Here is a 22,251-nt window from a genome sequence, read left to right as displayed (position 1 = left end):
CACGTAATAACACTTCACTTATCATTTGCTTTACTTTGTACCAAGGGTAAAGGAAAAACAGAAGTATTATTACATGGCTAGATTGGCCTAAATTAAATGTAGGCCAGTCTCACCAGGCAATGGCACTCATATTTACTTTACGTTTGATGAAAAGTTAATGTACATCAAGGGTAAAGCAATCATAAGTGTTGTCACTGACACACATTCAATATAGGCCAGTCTAGCCAGGCAATGACACTTATGTTTGCTTTATCCTTGATGCACAGCAGCTGTGCATCAAGGGTAAAACAAACATGTGTGTTTTGTTTACTTTACCCTTGACAAAGCAAATATTAGTGTTGTTACCTAGCTAGACCGGCCTGCAACAAATGTAGGCTGGCCACCTACATTGAATCTAGGCCATTCTATCCATGCAATAACACCTATATTTGTAGGCCAGTATAGCCAGGTAATATAACACTTATGTTTTCTTTACTCTTAATTCCAAGTAAAACATGTCATGCCGCATTAAAATAGTATATGCAGACTGGCATTACTACTGTCAGTCTGCAAATCATTTCTTAATGTGGCAGGGCAATTTTTACTTGGCATCAAGGGTGAAGCAAACCTGATGAGTGCTATTGGTGTCCAGTTAAAGTTTCGAAACAAACGGATCGAATGCAAAAGGTGAGAGTGCATTTGACCGAAAACCAAAGGATCGAAAAAAAAATTAAAATGTCTTTTTTTTTTTGCTCTAGTTTGGCTTTAAAAGGGTGTTTTTACACCAAAAATGGCAGTTTTAGGGGGACCCCCCCAAAAAAAAAATTCTATACTTTTTTTCGGTCGAATTGACTCGACCCTTTTGTCATTCGATCCTTTTGATTCGGTACTATGACCTATAACCAGTGCTACTACATGGCTCAACTGGCTTAAATTGGTGGCTCCAGTGTATCCATATATTCTTTATGTGTCATGGCATTTTTGCACTTTGCATCAATGGGAAAGCGAACATAAGTGTGACTGTGTAGTACACTAGCCTATCTTGGTATAGCAAGTCTGGATATACATTTTTTCTGTGGCATGGGATTTATCCTGGCTGGGAGGCCTTTACCAGTAAAACTTGCATATATTGGTGCAGCATGCATAAACATGTATGGGGACAGCCAGCATGAATTTTTTTTTATATCCTAGCATATGCTGTTGGAAAAGGAATAATGGAGAATTGTTGCAAAATTGTCCTGTGCACTGTTGGTGACCTGCATCTTTTGGGTTTTTTCCTATGCTACTAAAACTGATTGCAAACTATGTGGCTTTTTAACTAAGGAGGCACTGTAAAATGCACCGTATTTAAAAATGTCGGGAGAATCCTCCGAACCCCACTTGTTTGATTCAGGCTACTTTGCTGACCTTGATCAATCGCGCATTTTAGCACCCTACATGTACGCCCTTCCGGCTCAAAAATTCAAAATTAACCAGCATCCACTGGCTGTGTTGCATAAATATTCACTGATTCATCTTAAGCATACATTTGGCCATCCTGCTCACCAAAACTACAGCAACACAGTTAGGAGGTGATAATGGTAAGGTGTGTAATGTTAATGGGTTTAATATAGCATAGTGGTTGCCATTTACATGGTGCCTTAGCTCGTTGGAACATTCAAGGGAATTAGTTGGTTTTAGAAGGTGAAGCAGAGGGAGGAGACACATACGGCTTTGCTGTTTTGTTGATGTGTGCATATTATAAGGAAACAGCCACTCTGTGCAGGTAACCCACTGAGACTTTCTGAGGCCAGAATATCAAAGCTGTGCACTTGTGCAAAATCAATTCATCTTTTTATAACACACATAAATCATTGTGTTGCTTCCAAGACAAACGTGCTGCACACTGAGCTATCCTCCGAGCCCAAAAAAAAAGCAGAGTAAATGAATTTACCACGAATGTTGCTGCTTCGATAATTGGGAATAGAGAAAACAGATTTAGTCCCAATTTGTATTATCCAAACATGTTTTCACAAGGACAAAATGAAATAGATTTTACATTTAATATATTTCCTTAGTATCATGAAAAGAAATGTAGTAAACAGTTTTCGTTTGAAGTTATACAACACGCATAGTACACAAGCAGTCTGATCTGTTTTTGCCCTAGTGCAAACGTTTTAGATGATACAAATTGTGACAGAACATGTCTGCTCGATTCTGTATTATCAATGCATTTGCTCACTTTTTAGAACTGGGGCAAATGCTAGATAATATGGCCCCTGATAGCTAAATAGTGTGCTAACACTAATCAGTACTTTATCGTATCAGAATGCACAAGTAACTCAGGACTTCCAGGAACAATTCTTGGTTTGGACTTTCAACTACAGTTTTGGATGTGAAATTCATAATCCCCAGAGGAAGCCTCTCCTGAACAGAGGTAGATTTACCACACTAAGGGCCTGAGTTATAGAATTATTTGCATGGTTCAAAGTGACTTTGCACTGCTGAAAAGTGACTTGCACTGCCGACACAAACCCTGATTCATTGAACTGTGAAAAGTGTATTTTTGCAGCGCAAAGTCTGTGCAAAGTCATTTTGTACTGCACAAATGACTGTGTACTGTAAAAATTCCATGGATCGGGCCCTAACTCTGATACACATGTGTATACTTATTTTTATTTATTTATTTATTTAATTCATTTATAAAGCGCACAGCAGCACGTGGGCATTGAGGCACTGTTACAGTGTTCAAGTACATTAATTTACTTAGTTGCAGTGTACAAGTGGATGATTTTGCATGGTTACACGGGTACATAGAGAAACGGTGACGACTGGACACTAGAGATTTGCGTGTTAATAGCCTAAACAAACAACCATGTTTTCAGGGCTTTCCTAAAGACAGAGTGGGAGGGTTCTGCTCTGAATGCAAGCAGCAGGGAGTTCCATTGTCTGGCCGAAATGAAGAGGAAGCTGACTCCACCTGCTTTGGCACGTTTGACTTTGGTAAGTGTGAGGCAATGAAGTATAGTGTTCTAGTGGGTCTGGATGAGCTTGCTTTGGTTACCTTCTGGGAGAGGTAAGGAGTGGCTGTGTTGTCGATACACTTGTGAGCGATGGCTAGTGTTTTGAACAGGATGCGTTCTCTGATGGGAAGCCAGTGAGCATTCCGTCTAGCTGCATATATATTTTCTCTTTTGGGAATGCTGAGGGTGGCTCTAAGCACATTATTTTGTATGACCTGTAGTTTTGTTCTATTTCTCGATGAGGTGCCGGTGAAGAGGAAGTTGCAGTAGTTCAATCTAGACCCAGGGGTCAAGTCCTAAAAATTTAAGTGGGGGATTCATCAACACATGCAATGGGGTGTGACGTCACCAGAAATTAGCACACCATGGTGAAATAAGCGCATTTCATTAAATTGGCTTTGCATAGCCACCCACATTGAACAGGACGCATGGCATTTGCCTTTCATAAAATCACACACACAAAACCAAGACAGGATATTTTCTTCTAATAGTGTTTTTGAAAAAGTTAAATGGTGTGCATGTTTCAAACTCCAAGAACCAATACAAATGTTTTTCCTAGGACTTGCAGTAACAAAAGGGTATATTTCACCTTTAGTTGTGTGCTTTTTTCACTGTATAGTGCAGTGGTGAAGTGTGCATCCTACATACCTGTCGACTGCGTTTGATCCCTGAGTTCGGCTTTAATTCATAAATTCAAAGAGGGCATCCAATGCTGGTGGGCACAGAGTCCGCCATCTGAATAAAGTGGGTGGACTCTGTCCCCCCACGTGTACCCTCAACTTCAGCCCTACCTAGAGCCTATGATAGCTCTGGCAAGGATGAGGCAGTTTTCAGTGGACAAGAAGGGTTTGGCTGCATTGAGTAATTTGGTGGAGTAAGCTGCAGAGGATGCAATAGTGCTGACTTGTCGGGACATCGAAAGAGTAGCGTCCAGGTAGACCCCTGGGGTTTAGACTGAGCATGATAAAGGGATATTGTAAGAGGATTCAATTCAGCACTACAGCCAAGTCAACGCCTAGTCTAGAATACTGAATGAAAACCCTTATTGATATATCTTTATGTCCAGTTCATGCGTTCTGGATGACTACCCCTATATAACACCCCTCTCTCAGAATCCCCCTGACCCCACTGAGCCAAGAAGTAGTTCTGTTTTGCAAGTTAAAAGGTTTAATTGATAGTTTCAACAATAGGTATATATATCACACTTTAGAATAAATTAATAATTGAATATTGATATTATATATTAATAAAGATATATCTTTATGTCCAGTTCATGCGTTCTGGATAACTACCCCTATATAACACCCCTCTCTCAGAATCCCCCTGACCCCACTGAGCCAAGAAGTAGTTCTGTTTTGCAAGTTAAAAGGTTTAATTGATAGTTTCAACAATAGGTATATATATCACACTTTAGAATAAATTAATAATTGAATAGCACACTTAATCTGATATGATAAAGATTAACAACGGAGAATCTGGCACTAGCACACTTCTTGATAATCACTAAGAAGTTGACATGAAATGGATAAGATAGCAACAATACTTTTATGGTTTCAAATGGATGCAATGTGGAATGAAATGCAGTAAAGAAAATAACTTGATAGAATTTCAGCAAAGACAACGTAATCACGTTCTTGTACAATTCACCCTCCCCCCTTTTATGCTATGCAAGGAAATGGAAGGAAGGCACACAGTTCTCAGAAATGCAATTAAATGTGATTCAGTTAACCCCAGCAAGCTTAGACTACAGAAGTTGGAAACACAGGCCCAAATGCTTTTAAATGTGCTGGCAATGATGTGAAAAATATGCTAAAATGCTTTTAATTCCCTCTAGGAGGTTCAGGGTGAGTGAAATCAAGTTAATATTAGTCCAGGCTCACTTTAGCAAGGATCTAGGGTGTAACTAGCAGGTTAAACGAATTTCTGGCAAATGGAAGGCAAACAAACTGCAGATTTTTACACGTGGAGAAATTTGCAAATCGCGGTAAAATGTCAAATCGCGGCTAAATTTGCGAATGCGCCGAGCGCAATTACAGAGGAACTACAAGGACTATCACTATCATTTTGGGGTCCTAGGAAAGCCTAGGATCTCAGCTTCCAGATGAAAGTTACTGCAAGTCTCTAGCACAAACGGTCACAGAGATATGAGCGATTAAATAAAGGTCGTTTTTCAGATTTGAAATTTTAAAGTTCAAAAAGACAAGTGCAGCTTGCAACTAGAAAATGACAAGTGACAGCTTTACAAATGACAGGTGACAGTTAGGAGGCAGTTCTACTTAGATTAAAATAGAATTGATTATATTATTTTAACTAAGAGATGGTTCTGCACAGTTTTCTAGGTACTCACACTATATTCTTGAGTTAAATGGGCCACGCCACGGATCTGGTCAGGTTTTAGACGGGACTCTGGTCTCTGCACTTCACAGTGATCTGGGTCTGCTCTCTCTCTGGTTCTGCTAACAGGTCAGCTCTACTCTGCTGGTCTGGTCTGGCCTGATGGATTTGAAGTCTCTATGTTGGCTCTCTGAAGGTTGATGGAGGTAAAGTATGGATTTTCCCGGCAGAGCTTCCAGCTGCAAATGGATTTGAAGGACCCTATCTGTCCTGTCTGTCTGCTTTTATGTGTTTTTAAAATGGGTGTGTGTGAGCAGCATCACTAGCCAGCCCCTCTCCACTTATCATTGGCCAAGCTTTCATTTCTCCCCTGATTGGGGGAGCTAAATTGTGTCAGAGTGATGTCATTTTACAGCCTGCAGAAAGTCCACTCCTCCTGTCAACTTGCACACAAATCTAGATTTGAACCAAATACATATTTGCAGAGGTACATATTGTTTTAAAATCATATGCACCCATCATGCATTACAGGAGGTATACCCTGTTCAAACTCTGCTCTTCCTGAGAGCTTGCATTCAGAAATGGCAATATTTTGCACTTTTTAACTGGTTTGCAATATCAGACATTAACCCAAATTTACACACATGTGCGCAAGGAGTATGGACATTAGTTGATGAAGTGTCAGATTTTTCACATGCACACATTTTGAGTAATATCCTCTTTTCCGCTAAAACCCCCCTGAACATACCACTGGGTCCTAGCACGTCTTAAAATGTGGGCAGAAAAATCACAAGAATTATGGTATCATTTATAAAATTTTCACATGTCCGCTCTATGAGTTATTCATCTTTTTAGAGTTATGTTCTGGCCCCAAAGGGGTGTGTTTTTCCTCCAGCACAAGGTTGAATTTCTGGTTTTTCCAGTTCTGCCAAGCCAGCTTGCTCTCACAGGCAGTGCCCCTCCCCTGTGCTTCCAGGAGAAATCTCCATTTACGACTCCCGCCATAAAACATTTGCCTGAGTCAAGACAGGGCTTTGTTCAATTTCCTGCAGAGCCCAGGTAATTCAATCAGGGAAGTGTCATATCCCTTTTGGTGTGAGCAGCAAAAGGGCAGCTAGGCGTGGGAACACAGCTGTGACTCAAGTTTCACTCCTGATGGGGGTAGTTGCCAGGCAAAATTGGAATCTCTTTAAGCCAGTTTTTAGCTACATGTCATTTCTGTTCCCCAGTTTCTGCATTCAAATAAACTAACAATTTCACATATGCAGCTAGAATGCTGATTCTAAGTTTAAAACTATGACATTTAAACAATTGCAACCTATGTGACACTCAAAAGTAGGTCACTCATTTCTCTTAAACATTGAGATTTTTAATGTCTTTCAGTCCAAATTTACTTAAACTGCTGAAATCCACAGCTCAGCCAGTCTTGTTATAAACCTTCAAGTCACTTCAGAATATAACTTTACATTGGATCCACCTCTCAGTACGTCTTTCCTTGGCCTGTTTTGGGTTCATTTATTCAGTTTTCTACAAAATCTGGTGGTTTTAAAACGCCGGCTTTTCGATAGTGGTGAGTACTGGTACTGCACCCCTTTTTGGGATTTAAGAAAATGAATTCCCAACAGTTATGGGTTTGCTTTTGGCAATCAGCATTGCCACTCCCAATGGTTTCAGACTACTGTGTGGGTAGTCCAATGGTGGTTTTAGGCAGTGTCCTTCTGTGCCCACAACATCGGCAAAAATGAGTGGCAGCCTATTCTTCATGCATTTCCCTGTGCATTTTCTGGGAAGCTCTGGCCATCATGATGTTTTCCATGTCAGTACTGCACAGTTTTGAGGTAGGGCTCAGATGCCTGGGTAAATACATCCCACAAGCCCCCCTCTTACAATGGCCATTCGGTTTCACTGATGGGACTCGCAAGACCTGGGATGTAGTTCTCATCTTCTTCCGGTAGATGGCACAGTTCAGCATCTTTTTCTCCATCCGGTCGGATCGATCGGTTCTCCTCGCCGGTCCTGATGGGAATATTGGGCGGTACACTGGGCCCATTGGATCTTCGTTCCCGGTCTCCGGATCATCCTCCTTGGTCATTCTCAAGGTTTTCTTTCTCCTAGGACGACAGAGGAAGAGCGGCAATACCTATCCATAGACATTTTTCCCCCACCATTGATATAGTGGGGCAGCATATGCATTTCATCATAACGAAACAATACATTCTTATTTTGAAAAAAAAACAGTATAACTAAGAGACAGTTTCATGCAAATCACAATATTTTAGAGACTAGATGTGGTATGTTTTATGGTTGGAAATGAATTAGTCTGAGACAGTACCCGCTAGGATTCCAGAGGATTCCTCCAGTTGTTGCAGAGCGTGCCTGGGATGGCAACATTTCAACTGGTTTATGTGGACCCACTTGTCTTCCCCCGCTGCCAAAGGACCTTTGGGGATGTGGATTTTGTAGGCCACAGGGGAGATCTTGTCGATGATCTCAAAGGGTCCCTTCCATGTAGGCAAAAATTTCCGCTGTTTTGCCTGGTTTCTTTGGAAGTTGTATAGATAGACCCGGTCCCCCACCTGATATTCCTTCCTGGAAGTTTTCAGGTCATAATGGGTCTTCATGCTATCAGCCGATCTTTCTAGATTCCGCTGAGCATAAGCAAAAGCATGTTGGAGGTGTTTCCTTAAATTCTCCACATACTCATGAGTAGTGGAGGCATTTATCAGTGTCTGCTCTTGGGTCCTATAGAGCAAATGCTGCGGAAGCACCATCTTGCGTCCAGTCATCAACTCAAATGGTGACATTTTGGTTGCAGATAAAGGGGTAGATCTGATGGCCATTAGGACCAGAGGTAATCGGATATCCCAACTTGGCCCAGAATCTGCCACAAACTTTTTTAAGATGCTCACAATTGTCCGGTTATATCTCTCTACTGCCCCAGAAGAAGCTGGTCTATAAGCAATATGCAACTTCCTTTTGACCCCCAGTATCTCCCACATCTTTGTCATTACTTCACTGGTGAAGTGGCTACCCCTGTCTGACTCAATCCTTTGAGGTAGACCAAAACGGGAAAAGATGTGGTTAATCATCAGGGCAGCTGCCGTTTCTGCCTTGCAATTTGGGGCTGGGAGACATTCCACCCACTTGGTAAACAAGCATGTCACAGTCAACATGTACTTATTCCCCCTAGCCGAGCGAATCACGGGGCCTACAAAGTCGATTTGTAAATCTGACCATGGCAGTGTCATCCCCCTCTTTTGGAGAGGCGCACGGTGCGTGAGGGAGGATGGCTGAAATTGTGCACACACAAGACACCCCTTCAAGTATTGGTCGAGGTCCTGCCCCATGTGTGGCCAGTATGCAACCTCTCTTAAGATTTCCAGTGTTGTGTGAAACCCCCTATGACCGGCGGTGGCCGCATCATGGGCGTGACTTAACATCAGGCTTCGGAATGAGGTAGGAACCACCCACTGATCGTGGCCAGCTTTGGATTTCCTTACCAACAAACCATCTTGGATCCGGAACATTTTTGGACACTTCATCAACACTCTTAGGTCCTCTTTCCCAATGTAATCGGTATCCGTCAGGGGAAAGTTCTCAGGGTCCTCAAGGTGCTGGTAAAATTTACCAATTATTGGATCCCCCTTCTGAGCGCTAATCAAATCAGCATCAGGGGTTTCCTTACTCCATTGTGCAATTGGAAGGTCGTTGTGAGCATTTGTCTGGGACTTAGTGATAGCAGTGACCTGGATTTCCCCCAAAAGGGACTCAATCTCAATTAGATCCCCTTGGATGGCCCCGGTTTTGGCCAGCTGATCAGCTAAGTCATTTCCAGTTTTGTCTGGTCCCTCTACTTTGGAATGACCCTTGATCTTTTTCCAATGGATGGTCATCTCATTCGAGGTGACCAGATCATCAATGTTTTGGATCAACTTCCCATGTTTCAAGGGTTTGTTATTAGCACATAACATGCCTCTGGTTTTCCAATTAACCAGGTGCTCCACGAACCCGTTCCGTACATAATCCGAATCTGTGATTATGACCAGTTCACGGAGTTGATGCTGGACAGCAGTGAGGATGGCCTGATGCACAGCCATCAATTCTGCCACCTGACTACTTCGGGGACCAATTTTGTATCCAGCGGAGGGTTCTGGGGACTCATTCACCCATGCATTCCCTACGCCAGCCACCAGTTCTTTCTCCCCGTTGTTGTCAACATGGTAAGAGCATCCATCCACATACACAGTGGGCATTCCCTCACACTTGTCTTCGTCAAAGACTTTGTGTGGGGAATTAAGGTATGCCTCCATGTTGTCCTTGATTTTTAGACTTTCGTCCTCGAGACAGTTTTCTCTGGCACAATCATGCAAGTCAGCCAGACCTTGCGCGAGGGGACTCCTCTTGTTTTGGCCATATCTGACCTCCACAGGAAAGCCTTGCATTGACAGAATCCAGGAAGTAATTCGGGAATTACTCACATTTCCGGCCCGGATTCTGTCACTTTGGAGATATTGCAGAGGCTGGTGTGGAGTCTCCACTATGATGTGTTCCCCCTGGATAAACGGGCGGTAATTCTTCAATGCCCACACCGTTGCCAGGAGTGCCTTCTCACAATCATTGAATTTTTCCTCCACAGAGGATAAAGTTTTGCTTGCATAGGAGATTACTTTATTGACCTTGTCATGCTTTTGGTATAATACTGCCGTCAAGCACGTATTAGAGAACCCCATCTCCAGGAAGAACTCCTTGTTTCTGACAGGGTAAGCTAGGCAAGGCGCTTGTGAGAGGCTTCTCTTGAGTTGCCTTACTGCCTCGGCGTGTTCTGGACCCCATTCCCACTTGACCCCCCCCTTCAGGAGATGAATCAGGGGTCTGGTGATCTCTGCGTAGCCCTCAATGAACTTTCTGCTGTAATTAGACAGTCCAAGGAGGCTCCTTAGTTCCCGCAGAGTTGTGGGGTCTTTCAGTTTCTGAAGTGCTTCCACTTTCTTTTCCTGGGGACAGAGACCCTGAGGAGTAATCTCATGCCCCAAGAAATTAACACGGGTTCTACACCACTGTGCTTTCTGAAAGGAAAGTTTTGCTCCGGCGGCCCTCAACTGCGTCAGAACATAACGGATCTCCGCTATGTGTTCCTCCACAGATGAACTTTTGATGAGGACATCATCTACATAAGCCAGGTTACCCCTCGCACCCAGGTCGGGCATGGCCTTATGTAGGAAAATGTTGAATTCATTGCCGGAGTTGAGGTATCCGAAAGGAGTCCGGGTCCATGTGTACTGCTGGCCCCCAAAGGTAAAAGCCAGTTTGTATTGGTCCTCCCTGCTGACAGGCACGGTCCAGTATCCATTGGTCAGGTCTATTGCAGTGAATACCTGTGACCCCTGAATCTGGGCCAGCCCTTGGTCAATGTAGGGAAGAGGCCATCGGGAAGTATGGACCCGTTTGTTGAGCTCCCTGAGGTCGGCGCAGAGTCTCCACTGGCCGGTTGGCTTTAATATTCCCAGCACCGGATTATTGAAGGTGCTGTGGACTGGACGGATTATTCCCCGGGACTCAAGGTTCTTAATTATTTCAGTAAGGGACTCCATTGATGTGAGAGGCAAGCAATATTGCTTCACAAACACAGGAGTCATGACAGGGTCCGTGGGGATTGTTGTTGTGTGGATGTCAGTGCGACCACAGTCATATGAGTCTACCGCAAAGAGATCTTGGAAATCCAAGAAAACTTGTTTCAACTTTTGCTTTTGTTCCAGAGTCACACAGGCATCAGCTAGGTTGACTCTCTCTTCCACCATCTGCCTGAAGCCTGGAAAGACTTCTGGTTTGGCTATCTCCGCGGCCTCCTCCAGCTGGGTGGAGAAGTCCCTGGTCAGAGTGCTGATTTGGACTGGAGGCTTCAGGTGGGAAAGGCAGCCCTCATGGACCTGGAAAATCACCTCATCCCTCCTGAAGTCACAAGTCACATCTTCCTTACCATAGGGGCAGGAAGTGTACACCAGGAAGTTCCCCCCATGCCGGGTAAAAATCCTGTCTGGTGTTGTATTGTCCTCACTGTCACTGTCAAAACAGTCCTTGGGGATTGGTCCTAACAGTTCATTTCCAAGATCAATGGAGAAATGTCGGTCATCAACCGCCATTCCAATAATGGTGCCTGCGGCTAGAGTAATACTCTTTAAGTCGCTGTTATCCACCTCTATTGGAATGGTGTCATGTTCTATGTTGACTAATGGAGTTGGGTTTACCCCCAACCCTTGCTGTTGGAGAGAAGCATTTAGATGTATATAAGCATCAGGGTTTTTCAAATGTTGTCCTCTTTTAACTTTCACTTCCAGGGAGAATTGTCGGGTCCTTTCTGGGATGGTGACTTCCTCTTTGATCTGAATTTCAACTGCATAAGGTAGCAATTGAGCTGACCTAAATGCTTTTTCTGGATCATCAAAGCCCATGGGATTATCCGCTAATCGGGACCAAGCTTTGAAGTTTATTAGGTCCAAACTAATGGCAAAGCGATTGAGAATGTCACTGCCTAAGTAAAAGGCGGCAGGGACGTCTCGCACGACCCAACAATTGTGGACTATGCTCTTGTTGCCAATGGAGATTTTGAGCATACACCTGCTTGGCAGGAGATGTCTGGAATTAGGTATTTCCAGGTCCATTTCCCATTTGTCTATCAGTTTGAAGGTGGGAATGGCTGGATCTTTTGGGAGTTGGCGGAACATGGCTTCGCTGATGAAGCTCTTACCGTTGTTCACACACACTCGAGCGAGAACAGAGTCCTTCCCATCATTTAATTGGACAGGGATGAACAACTGCTCTCCAATTTGCTGAATATCAGCCAGGCTCTGAGCTGATTTCACATCTTTCTGGACTATAGGAGTGGGAGTTTCTGATTGTGGATTAGTAAAGAATTTCAGAGTGTTTCCTTCCAGCGTGGAGTACCACTTTAGACTGGAAGGAAGGTTGATTTTCAGAAATAGAGAGGACCCTCCATCACCAGTCTGTTGTCCTACTGCTATTACTGTCACGTCTGGAATTTGGCTATTCTGGAAGTGAAATTCTACTTGGTCAGATTTTTGTTCAACCATGTGGCAGGTGCCGTTTAAACTAACATGGTTGACACTCTGTTTTAATTTTATGGGTCGGCTAGTCTGGGTCCAGAGGTCCTTGTTTATGCAATCTATTAGGGGTGACAACCTTCTCAGGAGGTCATTCCCTAGTAAACAAGGGGTGCCCTCTGGGGTCACAACTATGACCGGGTGTTTCAACTTATGTCGCCCAATTTTAATGTCCAAATCTGCCGTCCCCTCGATGGGAATTTCCTTCCCGTCAAAGTTCTGGAGTTGCCCAGGAAGAGAGGTGAGAGGAATTTGGTAATTCTCTCCCCTTCCTGCATTCAGTTCGTCAAAGGCCCTTCTGGACAGAAGGGTAGCTTGAGATCCCGTGTCCACCAGCGCTGAAATCGTACCCTGTCCCTGTACTTGTACCGGGACATAATATCTTCCCTCCTTCTCCTCAAGGGGGCACAGATAATGCACATTTTTGGACAACTGGTGGGCTAACTTTCTGGTTTTGGACATTGCAAAAGAAGACATTTGGGCAGAATTCTGTGGAGAGCCTTGGGAATCTGAAAGAAAAATTAGGCAACTGGAGATCAGAGCCATTGTGGGTTCCCCTGGCTCCGGTTCCGGGCCGCCCCCCCCTTTTTGGAGGCAGTCATCAGGATGGGTTTGAACCAGGGGATTTTCTTGCTGTTGGTTCTGGGATGAGATGGTGGGCGGCGGTAGCTCAGTCTCCACATCTCCCCAGTCTGGATTTGCATCCCTAGGGACCCATTTTTCTTTGGGAGGAGTTCCCCCCTCTCTGAAGGAGAAGATACTTTTCCCAGGATCCTCTGAGGATCCCTCTCCCTCAAATTGGAATATCTGTACCTCCTCCTCAAACTGAGTCTGTTTGGGTCTTTTGTTTCTCCTACCCCCCCTCTGCTCCTTAGGAGGCAGACTTTCAGGGGCAAGTATTTTGTTTCCGGTTCCTGGGTTTCCAGGGGCTGTTTACAAGTGAGGAAGGAAGCTTCCTCCAAGGCTTTACACCCCCCTTCCCCTTGTGCCTCCTCCCTGGGAACCGGTGTGTTATCGGGGTGCTGCCCCCGTCATTGTTCTGGAGCACCAGGTCCAGAGTTGGGTGCGTTCTGCACCGGCATGCCGATCTGAGGGTTCTGCTGAGCCCTCAGTATGTGACCCAGATCCCGTGCCATGTTTTGGACCTGGTGCTCTAACTGGGAAACCCGCTCAGGCTGATACGGGGCCCTGTTTTCTCCCCTGGGCTGATCCCGGGAAGGGTAGCTATCCCTTCTTTGGTAGTACCCCTGGTTGGGAAGATTTGGGTACCCCTCCACCCTTGGCCTCCCCTCTCCCGGATTAGGTTGTCTGGGCTCAGGGAATTGGGGAAAGAAGGATGGATGATTTTGGGGCTGAAAATTGGGTGGATACCTGGGGAAAAAGTTCTGCCCAGGGTTCGGAGAATTTCTGCCCTCCGGTGGGAAGTTAGGAGGAAAGTTCCCTGGGTTAGGTTCTTGGCTGGATCTCCCCCCTTGGGCTGGAGGAGTCCACACATAACCCAGGATGGGTCTGTTTCCCTTGTAACGGGGGCTTACATAATCAGGAGAGCGAGGGACCCCATTTGTGGGGCTGCCTCCCTGGCTCCCTGTCTGTGACTGGCCCGAGGACCTTCTGGGCCTAGCATTATTAGGTGTAGGTAGGTTTTTAGGCCCCCCCTCTCCAAATCCAAAATGGGGGTGACCTTTACCTCTGCAACCTTGGCAGCAGCAGGGGTGCTGTTGGCTTTGGGGTTTTTCTGGGCATTACTTTTGCTATCTACCGGTTTCTGCACCTCATAGATCCGGGTAGCCTGTTCAATGACCCAGTCTAAAGATCTTTTCTCGTGAAAATCCCTCACAAGCTGGGTCATTATGTATTTGGGCAAGGCATGAAAAAATGTATTAATGAATTCTCTACTGTCTGTGCGCACCCTTCTGGTGGTCTGCGCAAAAGCACGTTTCAGTTCTTGCACAAATTCTTGTGGGGTCTGATCCTCCCCACATTGCAAATTGTAGGCTGCCTTGCGAGCCTCTTGAGGATTTCTATGAATGGAAAAATGTTTCAAGATGGCCGCCTTATAGGTGGACCATCTTAAATGATTTTGGTCCTCCAGCCCCGCAAAGAAACTGGAGTATTCCGGGGAGAAGGTCCACTTTACATATTGAATACAGCTTTGGCTGTCCTTCAAATGGAAAGTCTCCATCATTTGCTCAAACAACTCTAAGTGCTCCCAAACAGAATACTTAGCGTTCTTATGATAAGGCGTGATGACGCTCCTGATCGCCTTAATCTGCTTTAAGGGGTCCTTAAGCAAGGCCCTTTTTGCCTTATTGGCCTTTTTGGTTCGGGTAACCCTTGTCCATTCATCCTCTGACTCAGAGGCACTGCTCCCAGAGGTTCCTGTCTGTTCTTCCAGGTTTTCCCGGATTCTGCGAGTCTGGGAATGGCTGGCAGAATGTGGGGACCTGGTCTCCTGTTTCCTGTGGTGCTCAGAGGAGTCCTCAGATCCCTCCTTGCTGCCAGGATTTGCTGGGTACCCCCTCCACTGACCTAACTGGGCAGAGGTTTTCAGGATGCCCTTAAGGGGCCTACTCTCCTGGGGTTCCCCACTGAACTGTACTGTACTTGGGTGCCCATACCCGGATGCCCACCCCTCCATTCCTGAGTGGTACTGGCCTATGAGCCCCATACTTTTAGCTGGATAGTAATCTGCCATCCCTGTGGCCCTGTGCTCATGTGCGCCAGGGGACATGGGGGTGGTAGAGTCCAGGGACTGGGAGAGATGAAGGCCCCTGGTGTTAGGGCTCCTGAGGTTATGCTCATGAGTCTCCCTCTCCCAGCGAACCTCATCTCTATCCGCCCCTGCTCCCTGTTGCAATGCAAGAGCCCGCGCCTTCAGTTCCTCAGTTAAGACCTTACTAGACTCTATCAGTCTCTCCTGCATCGCTACCTGTTGTTGGAGCCTATCATTGTGTTGACAGAGGGCCTCATTTTCCCTCTGTGCTTCCTGGTTGGTCCTGGAGAACTGGGCCAGTCTTTGCTGCAGGAGGTTTACCTCCTGAGTCCCATCCCTACTGGCCTGCTCCTTTCTTGCCAGAGCATCTTCCACCCTTCTGGTGTGCTCTACCAAGTTCTGGTTTTCTTTTTGGAGGTCACCCAGCCCCTGGAGGGCCAGGTGATTTTCTTCAATTTCCTTTTTTAAGTGGCAGACTTCCTGGCCTAAAGTGTCTCTTTCCTGACTGAGAGCCTGCATCTGTGCCGCCAGGTCGTCCCTTTGCCTTTGGAAGGCACCAGCTTTTTGGCGCTCCTCATCAAACTCTGCCTGGGTATCCAGGTCTTTCAGAATCAGTTTATTGCTCTCCTCTTTCTCTCTATCTAGCTGGCTTTGCAGGGTGACTACCTGCTCCGCGCATGCCCTGTTGAAATTGATCTGTTGCTCCAACTTTTTCTGGTTCTGCAGTAAGGAGTCCAAACTGTCTTGGTGCTCCTTATGCAGGGCCAGAAATCTGGTATCCTGGTCTGTCTTTTCCTGTTGTAGGATGCCCATATCCTCTTTTATTTTAATGATATATTGCCTACTATCATTTTCTGACTCCTGGCTCCTCTGCAGCCTCTGCTCAGAAGAGACCAGGTCAGATTGGACCTTCTCTAACGCCATCTGTCGCTTATTCGCCAGATCTTGGCTTTCATTACATCTATCCTGCATGTCTCCCATATATAGGTACAGGTATGCCGCTATCCTAACAATCTTGTCGTGTTCATCTTTGGCCTTCGGGGCCATGTATAGTTCACTCAGGGCCACATGTAGTGGACCCTGATCTCTATATATATCTGACCCTGTTTCAGTGACCTGTCGCGTGATGGCCTGCAACCAGGCATCCTGGCCCTGTTCAGTCCACTCACCTCTCACAAATAGTTTATGTAAGAGGTGCTCTCTGGCTATTTTCATGTCTACTAAGGTCGTCATTCTAGAGATTGGTCTCTGTCCTGACTTACAGAAGTTTGTATTTTATTTTTGCAAAACAGACCTTTTCCCAAGAGCGTTCCTATGAGGAGTGCTTTACAGCGTAACACAGCGTGGTGATCCGACCGGATATGTGTATCTGGTCAGCTGGCACGCTGTATTAATCTGCACAAATGGTAGATCTAACCCAAACGTCCGGCACGAGCCCCCAATTTGTAAGAGGATTCAATTCAGCACTACAGCCAAGTCAACGCCTAGTCTAGAATACTGAATGAAAACCCTTATTGATATATCTTTATGTCCAGTTCATGCGTTCTGGATGACTACCCCTATATAACACCCCTCTCTCAGAATCCCCCTGACCCCACTGAGCCAAGAAGTAGTTCTGTTTTGCAAGTTAAAAGGTTTAATTGATATTTTCAACAATAGGTATATATATCACACTTTAGAATAAATTAATAATTGAATAGCACACTTAATCTGATATGATAAAGATTAACAACGGAGAATCTGGCACTAGCACACTTCTTGATAATCACTAAGAAGTTGACATGAAATGGATAAGATAGCAACAATACTTTTATGGTTTCAAATGGATGCAATGTGGAATGAAATGCAGTAAAGAAAATAACTTGATAGAATTTGAGCAAAGACAACGTAATCACTTTCTTGTACAATTCACCCCCCCCCTTTTATGCTATGCAAGGAAATCGAAGGAAGGCACACAGTTCTCAGAAATGCAATTAAATGTTATTCAGTTAACCCCAGCAAGCTTATACTACAGAAGTTGGAAACACAGGCCCAAATGCTTTTAAATGTGCTGGCATCGATGTGAAAAATATGCTAAAATGCTTTTAATTCCCTCTAGGAGGTTCAGGGTGAGTGAAATCAAGTTAATATTAGTCCAGGCTCACTTTAGCAAGGATCTAGGGAGTAACTAGCAGGTTAAACGAATTTCTGGCAAATGGAAGGCAAACAAACTGCAGATTTTTACACGTGGAGAAATTTGCAAATCGCGGTAAAATGTCAAATCGCGGCTAAATTTGTGAATGCGCCGAGCGCGATTACAGAGGAACTACAAGGACTATCACTATCATTTTGGGGTCCTAGGAAAGCCTAGGATCTCAGCTTCCAGATGAAAGTTACTGCAAGTCTCTAGCACAAACGGTCACGGAGATATGAGCGATTAAATAAAGGTCGTTTTTCAGATTTGAAATTTTAAAGTTCAAAAAGACAAGTGCAGCTTGCAACTAGAAAATGACAAGTGACAGCTTTACAAATGACAGGTGACAGTTAGGAGGCAGTTCTACTTAGATTAAAATAGAATTGATTATATTATTTTAACTAAGAGATTGGTTCTGCACAGTTTTCTAGGTACTCACACTATATTCTTGAGTTAAATGGGCCACGCCACGGATCTGGTCAGGTTTTAGACGGGACTCTGGTCTCTGCACTTCACAGTGATCTGGGTCTGCTCTCTCTCTGGTTCTGCTAACAGGTCAGCTCTACTCTGCTGGTCTGGTCTGGCCTGATGGATTTGAAGTCTCTATGTTGGCTCTCTGAAGGTTGATGGAGGTAAAGTATGGATTTTCCCGGCAGAGCTTCCAGCTGCAAATGGATTTGAAGGACCCTATCTGTCCTGTCTGTCTGATTTTATGTGTTTTTAAAATGGGTGTGTGTGAGCAGCATCACTAGCCAGCCCCTCTCCACTTATCATTGGCCAAGCTTTCATTTCTCCCCTGATTGGGGGAGCTAAGTTGTGTCAGAGTGATGTCATTTTACAGCCTGCAGAAAGTCCACTCCTCCTGTCAACTTGCACACAAATCTAGATTTGAACCAAATACATATTTGCAGAGGTACATATTGTTTTAAAATCATATGCACCCATCATGCATTACAGGAGGTATACCATGTTCAAACTCTGCTCTTCCTGAGAGCTTGCATTCAGAAATGGCAATATTTTGCACTTTTTAACTGGTTTGCAATATCAGACATTAAACCAAATTTACACACATGTGCGCAAGGAGTATGGACATTAGTTGATGAAGTGTCAGATTTTTCACATGCACCCATTTTGAGTAATATCCTCTTTTCCGCTAAAACCCCCCTGAACATACCACCGGGTCCTAGCACGTCTTAAAATGTGGGCAGAAAAATCACAAGAATTATGGTATCATTTATAAAATTTTCACATGTCCGCTCTATGAGTTATTCATCTTTTTAGAGTTATGTTCTGGCCCCCAAGGGGTGTGGTTTTCCTCCAGCACAAGGTTGGATTTCTGGTTTTTCCAGTTCTGCCAAGCCAGCTTGCTCTCACAGGCAGTGCCCCTCCCCTGTGCTTCCAGGAGAAATCTCCATTTACGACTCCCGCCATAAAACATTTGCCTGAGTCAAGACAGGGCTTTGTTCAATTTCCTGCAGAGCCCAGGTAATTCAATCAGGGAAGTGTCATATCCCTTTTGGTGTGAGCAGCAAAAGGGCAGCTAGGCCTGGGAACACAGCTGTGACTCAAGTTTCACTCCTGATGGGGGTAGTTGCCAGGCAAAATTGGAATCTCTTTAAGCCAGTTTTTAGCTACATGTCATTTATGTTCCCCAGTTTCTGCATTCAAATAAACTAACAATTTCACATATGCAGCTAGAATGCTGATTCTAAGTTTAAAACTATGACATTTAAACAATTGCAACCTATGTGACACTCAAAAGTAGGTCACTCATTTCTCTTAAACATTGAGATTTTTAATGTCTTTCAGTCCAAATTTACTTAAACTGCTGAAATCCACAGCTCAGCCAGTCTTGTTATAAACCTTCAAGTCACTTCAGAATATAACTTTACATTGGATCCACCTCTCAGTACGTCTTTCCTTGGCCTGTTTTGGGTTCATTTATTCAGTTTTCTACAAAATCTGGTGGTTTTAAAACGCCGGCTTTTGGATAGTGGTGAGTACTGGTACTGCACCCCTTTTTGGGATTTAAGAAAATGAATTCCCAACAGTTATGGGTTTGCTTTTGGCAATCAGCATTGCCACTCCCAATGGTTTCAGACTACTGTGTGGGTAGTCCAATGGTGGTTTTAGGCAGTGTCCTTCTGTGCCCACAACATCGGCAAAAATGAGTGGCAGCCTATTCTTCATGCATTTCCCTGTGCATTTTCTGGGAAGCTCTGGCCATCATGATGTTTTCCATGTCAGTACTGCACAGTTTTGAGGTAGGGCTCGGATGCCTGGGTAAATACATCCCACAATATGTATGTCATCTATGGTGAAGGCAGTGTATTGAATGTTGAGATTATGTAATGTCTCCAAGGACCCTACCAGAAGGATTTCTGTTATGTCTCCATTGAGGCAAAGCCAGTTGGCTGCCATCCAGGCCTGAATGGTGGAGTAGGCTGCGTTAAGAGCCTTTGTGTCTTCTTCATATGATGATGACATGATGGTCTGTCCATGGGCATGGAGAGGTGGAGATTATGGAAGGCAGACAGTTGAAGTCCGCCATCCAGTCTAATGTGCAGCCTTTTATATGCGAAGGGGTAGTGATAGATTGTTTGAAGACAAGGGTTTCGAGTGCCCTCACAAGTGTCTCCAGGCCTGAATGGTGGAGTAGGCTACGTTAAGGGCCTTTGTGTCTTCTTCATAGATACCAGAGAGGGGTACGAGGACTTGGTTGTCTTTGGCATAGTTGGTGTAGGCTATGTCGATAGTGTCCAGGATGTCAGTGGTCTGGTGAATATATTGTAGAGTGTGGGTGCGATACAGGAGCCCTGTGGAACTCTGCAGTGGATGGTGGTGGGGGCAGCGCATGCCTGTTCTGAGAATACCCTCATAGCTCTTCCCTCTAAAAAGAGGCAATCCATGATGTGGCTCTGGGTGAGAAGTGAGCCAAGGTACTGAGGTGGTGACAAAGTGTTTTGTGGTCCACTAAGTCAAATGTGGCTGATAGGTCGAGGAGGAGGAGCAGGGCCGGTTTCCCTCTGTCCCTAATCTTGTCCAGCTGGTTTTTCAAATGAAGCAATACTGATTCGGTGCTGTGGCCAGGAAGCCGGATTGCCGTAGTTGTAAATGTAATTGCCTCAAGGAAGTGTTGAACCTGTAGATATGCTGCTTTGTCAAGAATTTTTAGTAGGAAGGGGACTGTTGTGATGGGTCTGTAAAAGTTGATGGACGTGGGGCAAGTTTTTTTTTTTTGGAGGGGTCATACGCAAGCTTCCTTAAGGCATGGGGGGACGAGTCATGAGGTGAAGGAGGCGTTTATAAAGGCGGCGAGGAAGGGAACCAAGGTGGCTGCACTGTCCTTGATAACTGTAGCTGGACAGGCATCTTCATTGCATTTTGAGGGTTATAAGACTGAGAACTTCAGGTTCTGAGATGTTCCTAAGGTGAACAGGAGGAGGTCTTGAATGGAAATGTTCAGGGTGGTTGTTGGGGCTGTGTGGAGTGGGATACTAAGGGTATTCTGGTTCATCTGGATTTTGCTGTGTAATAAGTCTATTTTGATGAGCATGTCCGATTGGATGCTGGTGCACCAGCCTTCGTCTTTAGTGAGGGACTGAAAGTTGGGGATTGTGGCTTCTAGTTCCCTAAATATATAGATGATTTTCCTGGAGTCGGATTTTGCATTGATGATCCTAGTATTAAAGGATGAGGCTTTTGCCAGGAAGTTTGCCTTTTGCAATTTTGTGGATATCTCGTTGAATTGTAGTTTCAGAGATTCAACAGGCTTTTTTGCCAAGTGCTGAGGGCAGCATGTTTGCTGTTTTGCAGTGCGAGTAGCTCTGGGGTATACCACGAGTTTGAGTGTTGGATGGGTTTCGCTCTATGTGCCATTTGTGGGGCTATTGAGTTGACTGCCTGCTTTAGCGTGGAGTCGTGTATGTCAGCAAGGACATTGGGACATTGGGATCATTGAAGAAAGGGGGTCTGAAGCTGGGGACCTCTAGGTAGTGCAATAGGATATCTTTAGTGAGCTTGCGGGTGCTATGCGCTAATGCCGGTGGTAAAGGGATGGTTATATGTTTCTGTTTCTGCAGCGGGGAATGGAGAAGATGATGACATGATGGTATGTCCATGTGCATGGAGAGTTGGAGATTATGAAAGGCAGAAAGTTTGAGTCTAGTGTCCAGCCTTTTATATGCAAAGGGGTAGTGATACATTGTTTGAAGACAAGGGTTGAGTGCCCTCGCGAGTGTCTTGGCTTGGGGGTCGTCTGGAACATTAAGGCTGAGGTTCAGGTCCCCTTATAGGATGATCCTCGAGGAGATCTTGATATGGCCCCTTAGGAGGTGTAGGAGGTTATCATGGAAAGTAGCCACAGGGCCTGGGGGGTGGTAGTCAATGTGAAATGGAAGGGTGCAGGCAGGCACATGGCAATGCTTACACCTAGAGTACAAAAAGGTCACAGTTCATGGCCTAACAGGAAGGCAGATCAGCAAGCTTGTGTTTTCTCTACACGCCACCTTTCTTTGTAGTTCAGACTTCATAGTATAGGACACTAGAGGCCTCTTTTCGAGTTTAGAGGTTTGGTGGCCAACGATGGACACTACGAGATTCTCGTGCATACAAGAAATTACGGACCACTGAGGACGGTTTCCAACTCCTTCCCATTATTCAGCTAAACTCACTTCACTGTTCCTCCTCATGACATCACTTCCCTTCATTGGGGCCCAAACGCAGTTCCTCCCCAAATATAACCAGGAGCGCCATTGTAACAAGCTCCAAAACGTTTATTTGTTCCTGTCAAGAAGATAAGCGCACATGACTCCCTTCTATAAAGGAAAAAACTATTTGAATGGGGACATGTAAAAGAGGTGAAAAAGTGGCCATCCCAGGCAACCACCCGGTCATCCCATTTCCCATGAAATGTCTAAAAGGATAACAATT

General features: G+C 44.9%; 1 protein-coding gene across 1 annotated transcript in view; it reads right to left on the bottom strand.

Moving 5' to 3' along the window:
* The window catches only part of LOC138559946 (atrial natriuretic peptide receptor 1-like), a 556,750-nt gene that overhangs the window by 464,011 nt on the left and 70,488 nt on the right, over positions 1-22,251 (bottom strand). The gene's annotated exons all lie outside the window — the stretch shown is intronic.

The sequence above is a fragment of the Ambystoma mexicanum genome, chromosome 1q (genome assembly GCF_040938575.1).
Source record: "Ambystoma mexicanum isolate Mex_15411 chromosome 1q, UKY_AmexF1_1, whole genome shotgun sequence".
In the NCBI taxonomy this organism is placed as follows: domain Eukaryota; kingdom Metazoa; phylum Chordata; class Amphibia; order Caudata; family Ambystomatidae; genus Ambystoma; species Ambystoma mexicanum.
The sequence above is the reverse complement of the archived record's forward strand: the minus strand, read 5'-3'. Positions and strand labels throughout refer to the sequence as shown.